The sequence below is a fragment of the Falco naumanni genome, chromosome 16, assembly GCF_017639655.2.
Source record: "Falco naumanni isolate bFalNau1 chromosome 16, bFalNau1.pat, whole genome shotgun sequence".
Lineage (NCBI taxonomy): Eukaryota > Metazoa > Chordata > Aves > Falconiformes > Falconidae > Falco > Falco naumanni.
Genome location: NC_054069.1, coordinates 1,017,540 through 1,024,826, shown reverse-complemented (window position 1 = coordinate 1,024,826; position 7,287 = coordinate 1,017,540). Strand labels below are relative to the sequence as shown.

The following is a 7,287-nucleotide window of genomic DNA, read 5'->3' as shown; positions in this document are numbered from 1 at the left end:
CAGTTTGGAGGAGGGAGGACAGTAGGAAGCAGCTCCAAGGGAAAACGTTAAGATGGAATAGTAAAAAATCATGAATGCTCTTCCACTGTCGTGCTCCGAGTGGCTATAAAGGAGCAGCCAGCACGCGCTGTGTGTAAAGGCAGAGCAGCACCGCTGGCATCTCTTGTCGAAGATGCCGGGACCTGGCTTGTGGGGTGTTGGCTTCAAGCGTGACTGCTGGGCTGCTGCTCGGCAAAGCACACCTGAGCTTGGCGGCGAGAGGCGTGGAGCTGCCTGCAGCTCGCTGAGGGCTCACGCGTCGTGGGAGAGCGAGAGGGAGGTAAGGAGGGGTGCTGTCTGCCTGTGTGACAGGGTGCCCGGCGGGGGCGGGGGGGTCCCCTGCTTTGCCTAGGGCTGGGCATGTGTGATGCGGGGCATCTCAGGGCTGTGCTCCACACCCCCTGAGCAACGACAAGGTCAGAGCCCAGCCTGCGCAAGCCGCTGTCCTTCGGGTGCCTCTGTCCCCGACGCCATCCCCATGCACGTGCGCTGGCCAGGGAGCAGGGAGGCGAGTTTGTCCCGGTGCCCTTGGTCTGCATCCCACATCACCATGGCTCTCCTGTGCCAGATGTGGCTGCATCTGAGTGGTTCTGGCAGCAGAGCAATTGGAAAATGCTGCGGGATCCTCTGGGATGAGAGGGGTGATGGAGATAAAGCGAGTGACACCAGGAAGCGGATCTCTATTAGTGTTTCTGGAAGGGCAGCAGCCCCGGTCTTGGCATCAAGCGGCAACTTTGATTAGCTTTAACCAAAAAAAATGAATATTAAAATCTTAATTTAATTTAAAACACTGTCATTCATAGTCATGGCAAACACTGAGCAGAGTAATTATTATGCAAATTAGGCAGATAGAAAAATGATTAATAATTGTGCAAATTAAAAATTATTGTAAACATCCTGTGACTAGTGATAAGTCCGGGAGGAGTGCGTGCTCAGGAGGCAGTGTTGCTCAGCCAGCTCCTGCATCCTGATTTTCTCATTAGTGGGATTTAATTAGCAAACGATGCGACATTTGCGGGGAGGTCGATGGTCGGTGCAGGCCGGTGCCTGGTTTCAGATGATGGGAGAGAGGTGCCACCTGGGCACCGCAGCTGCCAGCACGGAGCTCGATCTTTGAGCCTAGCTCCTGGCGTTAAATGACATTACTCTGCAGAGGAGCTGGGTTTGGGGCCGGTTTCCTCCTTTCTGGAGGAACTTGTGCTGCGGGGGTGGCTGAGAGCTGGGGGTACTGGGGGGCTGCCCCGTGCTCCTGCCGCACTCTGCCTGTCCCTCCCAGTGCCTGGCCAGCCACACTGGCACCATGTCCCGGCGGGCAGGGGCAGGCTTCACCCCTGACCAGCTCAGAAATGGGCACTTACTAATGGCTGGTGGAGCATGCTCTCTTGAACAATTAATGAGCTTATTTGTCTGGCATTTTGCTGCTAATTGCACAACATTATTTTTTCCCCGTGTTCGACTGTTTTACTTTTTTACTTTTGACAGTGAGCACGATAATAATAATAATAGGCTTACACTGGCTAATAGGCTTACGTGGTGCATTATTCGTGTCAAGGACAAGCAATTAAGCTTGCCCTCACACATAATAATTAGATTTTTGTTGATGAGCTCATCGGTAATGTGTTTAGTTAAGATTAAGAGCTTAATTCCCGGTGTGTGACACCACCTCTCCCCCAGGACCCCTGCCCACTGGTGGAGGCTTTGCCTGTGGCAGTGGGTGCCTGCGGGGCTGGCTGGAGAGACCACCCTCGGTGGTGGATGGCGAGGGGCTGCTGGATTCATCCTGCGCCTGTCTGTCCTGCTGCTCCCTCCTGGGAAGGATGAACGTGGCTTCTCCCGACTGCCTGCCCATTGGTTGGGGTTTTTAATAGCTCTGGCAAGTCACATGTTATTGTACCAGTTTCCTGCTGAGATCTCCTATTATTTTTTGTTTAAAAAGCCTGAGATTTGTCATTTTAATTTTTCTCTATCTGATAGTGGCTCCAAGTTGCGGGTGCTCGGCAGAGCCTGATGGCTGTGTAAATCATCCTGGGCTTTTGGCAGGGAGCACCTGGGGATGGTGCTGCGGTGGAGTTCCCCGGGGTGCGGGCACCCCGTGTCGGTTTTGCTTTCCCTGGTGACCCTGTCCCACAGTGGGGCTGGGAGCGAAACTCCCTGAGACTGACAGGTTAGTGATTGTATATGTATATGTGCACTTTCCCTAATTATGGAATAATTAGGGACACGCAGAGATAAAAATTACTAATAATATTTACTCTAGACTCTATTTTTTTTTTCAATAACCTCTCTCTCTTGCTCATTCGCCGAGTCTTGGTGGAAATAACTTTGCAGATCCCAGTTAATGAATATTTGTAAATGCAAGAACATTCAGCGCTGGAATATCCAGAGGGCATCCTCTCTGCCTTGTGATTTTTTTTCACAAGATATTTAATATTTATGGTTCCATAGCCTCGTGAATAAAGAGCCACCCGCAAACCCCCAGGAGCGCAGGGGTTGGGGATATTTATGGCGCTTCCTCTTTTCCTTTTCAATTACAAAGACACCTCACATAATTAAGTGCTAATAACCTTGTTAATCTAAAATTGATACTCTTTCTCCTGGCTATCTCTTAATAGAATTAAAAACAGATTAATAATCAAGGGTAGGAGACATTGCACACGATTAAGAAAGAGGGGGCTGCACCCTGGCCCATCGCTGTGCACCCCGAGGAGGATGCGGGAGCTGGTGCCGGGCTGGGACCAGGGCTGGTGTGGGTGATGCCGGGGTCAGGGCTTCCCGGCTGCCCCGGCGGGGAGATGTGTTTTCCCTCATGCTCTTTACACAGCTTAAATTTTTAAGACAAACAGCCATGTAACACCATATCCTAATGAAACTGTTTTATGTTAATTAATTATGTATCAAGGCTCATTTTCATGCACAGCCCAGCTCTGCTTCCCCTCCACCGAGCCTTTGATCTGTCAAAGGCTAAATGGGAGATAAATAATCAAATTAAAAAGCAGCCTGGATGGAAATAAACACATTTCAGATGTGTTATCTGGCAGTTCGAGCAAGGCAATGAGTAATCAAGCTCATGGTTTGGGCGCTGCTCTGCTACACGCATGGGGCGTGGGAAGTTTCCCATGCCTCAGTTTCCCTGTGGTCCCCCAAGCTCTGCTGCCACCCCCAGGGACAGCACCATGTCCCCCTGCCCCGAGAGGGGTCTTGGATGCAGCCTAGTGCCCCCGCCTGCCTCCTGGGGAGCGGCTGCTCATCCTCTCCAGGAGAAGGAGGCTTTGGAGGACTTTATTTGCACAATTCTGAGGAAAAATTAAAAGTCTGCAGCACTTCTTTCTTCCAGGCAATGAAAGCTCTGCCAGCAGCTCCGGGCCACAACTGGTCTGTGTCCAGGGTAGCTGGGATGTCAGCAGTGGACACTGTTTTGGGATAATTTAACACAATCTCTAACAATTTGTTACACCTAAGCGGAGGCAGATGTGCATCCATATTCATTTTGGAGAAACTTCAGAAATTATAACTTCATCAGCCAAGCCAGCCCGACGCTGCAGCCCTCCAGCCTGGGCTCCTGTTCAAGCGGAGAAGGTGAGGATGGCAGCACCCAGAGCCTGCCCCCCTCGGCAGTGGGGCTGAGGCTTTGGGGCTGGGGGCTGTGTGAAGCCCACAGCTGCATCCCCAGCGGCCTCGACTGCTCCGAGGGATGGCAGCAGCGGTGGCAGGGAGCAGCGAGCGGCCAGGACCCTCTGCCTGGTGGCACCTCCAGCCCTGGGGGCCCGGCTGGTGCAGTGCTGTAAATCAGGTGTTGCTCTAACAGTAAACACCCTACAGCAGAAATTACAGATTATAATTATGGAGTGCTTTATAGCTGTAATAAAATTGTAGTGTTCTAGCCTGCATGTAATTACCAGCTAATAGATTTCTTCTTAAAGGGCTTAATGCAGAGAGGGGCCCCGGCTGCTGAGTGCTGCAGGCACCCAGGGCTTTGCCCACCCACCACTTCTGTGGTGTCAGCATTTTGGGGGGGGGGGCACAGGGGCTCCCACCCCGCTGCGGTCTCTGCTGCGGCCCTGAGGGACCCCTTGCTGATGAGGACACTGACTGGGGGCTGCGGAGACCCTTGGGGAGTGGATGCTGGCAGAAGGGACCCCTGCTGCTGGGGGGATTAGCAGCTCTTGGCTGCTGCTCATGCAGCCTTCCTTGTCCTGCTCGGCGCAGAGCAGAGCGCTTCGCCCCTGGCTGTGCTCCGTGCGTGCCTGTTGCGATGCCAGGGAGCATTATGTCTGGAGGTTATTCAGTTAGCAGATTAGGCGGGAGTTTATTATCTTGTGTTGGCTCCTCTTCGGGCCCTCTCAATGGCGATGGCATTGTTGTTGTTTTCTCTCTAGGTGCGCTTGAGTGCACTGCAGCCCCGGCTCCCCTGCCACCAGAGCCGGGCCAGCGCTGTGCATCGCCAGCAAGTGTGCTGTGCCAGGACGTTGGCCAAATCCAGCCCTGCTCAAGTGCCGTGCTATGAGCTCTCCAGCCCAGAGAAGAGCCCTGTCCTGGGCCAAGGACATGAGGACACTGCATCCCTTTCTCAGCTGATGCTGCTCCAGCACTGCAGGTAAGCATCTGTGACCTTCAGTGGTGCCACGGTTGGGCAGCGAGGAGCAGGGGGAAGCTGCGAGCATGGGGGCACCGCTGAGTGGCTCCAGCCTGGGCTCCTGCAGCACCCCACGTCCTGCATCTTGCTAGGGTGTTGGTGTTTGTATGGGCTGATGTACCAGGGTACCTTTGCAAAGCCAGCCCTGGTGACTGCCCAGTGGGGACCAGTCAGGGCTCTGGCGAGGCTGTGGCACTGGCTGAAGCCAGGCCTGGGCAATGTGACTTTCCCTGCCACCACCCCATGAAGCCACGGCTCCTGGCCCCGTGCTGCCCCCTCGCCCCGCTGCTGGGAGGCGAAGCTGAGCATGGAGCAATCAAAGGGAGCACACAGAGCGTGTCATCCCCTCCAGCCTTGCCCCAGGCCCTGCCTTTGGGCTTCTGAAGGCTTTGCTCCAGCGGTGTCAGTTCTCATTAATCCACACATCAAAGCTGGAGCTGCCAAACATCCCGGAGAGATCGTGCAGGGTTCCTACATGGTGTCAGTGTCGCAGGCAGGGGAGGCGGAGGGGCAAGCTGTGTGTGCAGCGGGGCTTGGAGCTGGGCTGCTCAGGGCAGAGCGTCTGCCAGCAGCAGCAGCGTGGTCCCTTGGGGCAGGTGGGAGGGGGCCTGTGACCCTTCGTCTCTCAAACACAAAGCCCGGAGGGAGGCAGCCAGCAGAGCTGAGAAGGGAAGGTGTGAGATGTCTCCTGGTCCTTTTGCAGTGTGACCTCCCATGTGATGTGTGTGTGCAAGCATGAAAAAGATTTTGCAAGAAAACACACACGAAGTGAAGGTGCTCCTACATGCTGGAGAGTTTTACTTGCCCCACCAAGGTCCTCTCTGCTCTGCTGTCACTTCGAGCCCAGGTATCCCTGCTTAGCTCGCTGGAGGGATGCTGAGCCATGCTGGAGCTGATCAGGTCAATGCATTTTTAACATGGCATAGGAAATCTTTATATTTTTTTGTCAGACTCATTCTTCTCCCTGGTCTCTCTGTAGGGGACTGAATTATTTAATGCTGAATATCAAGCAGAGATGTTTTCCCTTGGCTGGGCTGCTGACTGTGCACTTTAGGGCTGGAAAGATTGGCAGATGGCTGCTCTCTGAGCTGGGTGGAGGGGGAACCCATCATACCAAGCAAATTACCCACTTAGAACCGGATTTACGGAATAACTCGGGTCCCACATTTAAATAAAGGGGCCAGATTTGCTGAAGCGGTGCGCACCCAGCGCCTCTGCTGAGCTGCGGCCGGGACCTAGTGCTCACAGCGCAGCTCCCTCTCTCTGTGCGCATCGAGAACACCTGCTGAAGTTTGATGTTCGTTTCCATCCCAGAGATGGATGCAGAGCAGGAGAGGCTGGGAGAGCTGGCAGCCTCCCCCCAGCAGCTCCCCAGTCCTGCGGGTCTCCTGGTGCAGGCGGCGCCCATCACGGTGGGCAGGGGTGGCCCGTGGCTGGGTGACGGTGAACATATGTTGGCGGGGTGCAGGTCGTGTGCGGCAATTATCACACGCCAGGTGAATAAACACAAAGGGCTGGTTTGTGTATCAGGGTTTATCTTTTCCATTAATGGCTTTCTAAATTGGTGGCAGTGGAGCAAAAAAACCCAATCTGAACTTGGAGCATGCATGATTACTATTGTAATAACCTTGGCTAATAAGAATATGATGTGGTGTTAGGCTGGGAAAGAAAACACATTTCTCATTAGCTTTTTGATTAATTACTCCACATAATTTCCTAGGGGGACATGCCTGGGACTGATTGCCTTTGCTTTTGACGCGTGGAAGTGGTTTACCTTAACTTAATAATTTTCTCGGTGACATTTTAATGGCAGTCCTCAATTAATCTCTAGTCGGCTGGAGGTAGTGCCGCCTTGCCCAGGCGAAGGGCAGGTCCCTGCCCTCCTCTCGCTCTGCTAGGGGCTTCAGCACATCCCCTTTGCCTACCCTTTGGCAGAGCAGGGGGCGGCAGGGCAAAGGCAGCTGCTGTGGCTGATGGAGCAGTGCTCCGTCGGCAGCCGTTGGGGCAGGGCCGCCCGGCCAAGGCAGTAATCCACTGGTCCTCCCCTTCCCTGCCCTTCCCCGGTGATGCTCGGCCGCCAAGTGTTTCAAATACCTGGGAGCACGACAGCTGTGCAGCTGCTGCCTCACTGAGTGAGCGCTGCCAGGGATCCAGCTGTTAGAAGGCATATGTTTACATGGCTTGGAAGCGACCAATTTCCTTCCTTGCGTTATAATATAAATATTTTACAGGAGTTAAAATATTCAAACATCGTTTGATGTTGCCACATGGAGCGGTATCAAATGAAGGTGGGAAGGAGGGGGGCGGGGGAAGGAGAGGGGAGCAAGGAGTGATTCGTTTCCCTTGCTGAAAATGGAATTATGCTGCGTATTTCTGCCTCATAAAATTACCCAGAACGTTGATCTCTGCTTATTGCTTCAGGAGCAGGTGCTTGGCTTGTGCCACTGCAGCATGGCACGGGGCCACATCCCGGGGGGCTGCAGGTGCTGGGGCTGCGCATGGGAATGGTCCCAGTGGCACATTGCATGCCCGGGATGCACATCCCACATCCCAGGGGTGTCCATTTGCTGACAGAGCCTCCAACTGACTGACATGAACAGAAGCCCCCTCAGCCC

General features: G+C 53.9%; 1 long non-coding RNA gene across 2 annotated transcripts; it reads left to right on the top strand.

Annotated features, from left to right (window-relative positions):
- Positions 1 to 301: 301 nt before the first annotated feature.
- LOC121098251 lies at positions 302 to 6,535 on the top strand. 2 transcript variants are annotated; one of them, XR_005831225.1, is made up of 4 exons: positions 302 to 2,203; positions 3,374 to 3,615; positions 4,416 to 4,633; positions 5,376 to 6,535. It is a non-coding gene; the product is annotated as an uncharacterized LOC121098251 (long non-coding RNA). The 2 variants fall into 2 exon arrangements; XR_005831224.1 differs by having other exon boundaries at positions 302 to 3,615.
- The last annotated feature ends 752 nt before the right edge of the window (positions 6,536 to 7,287 follow it).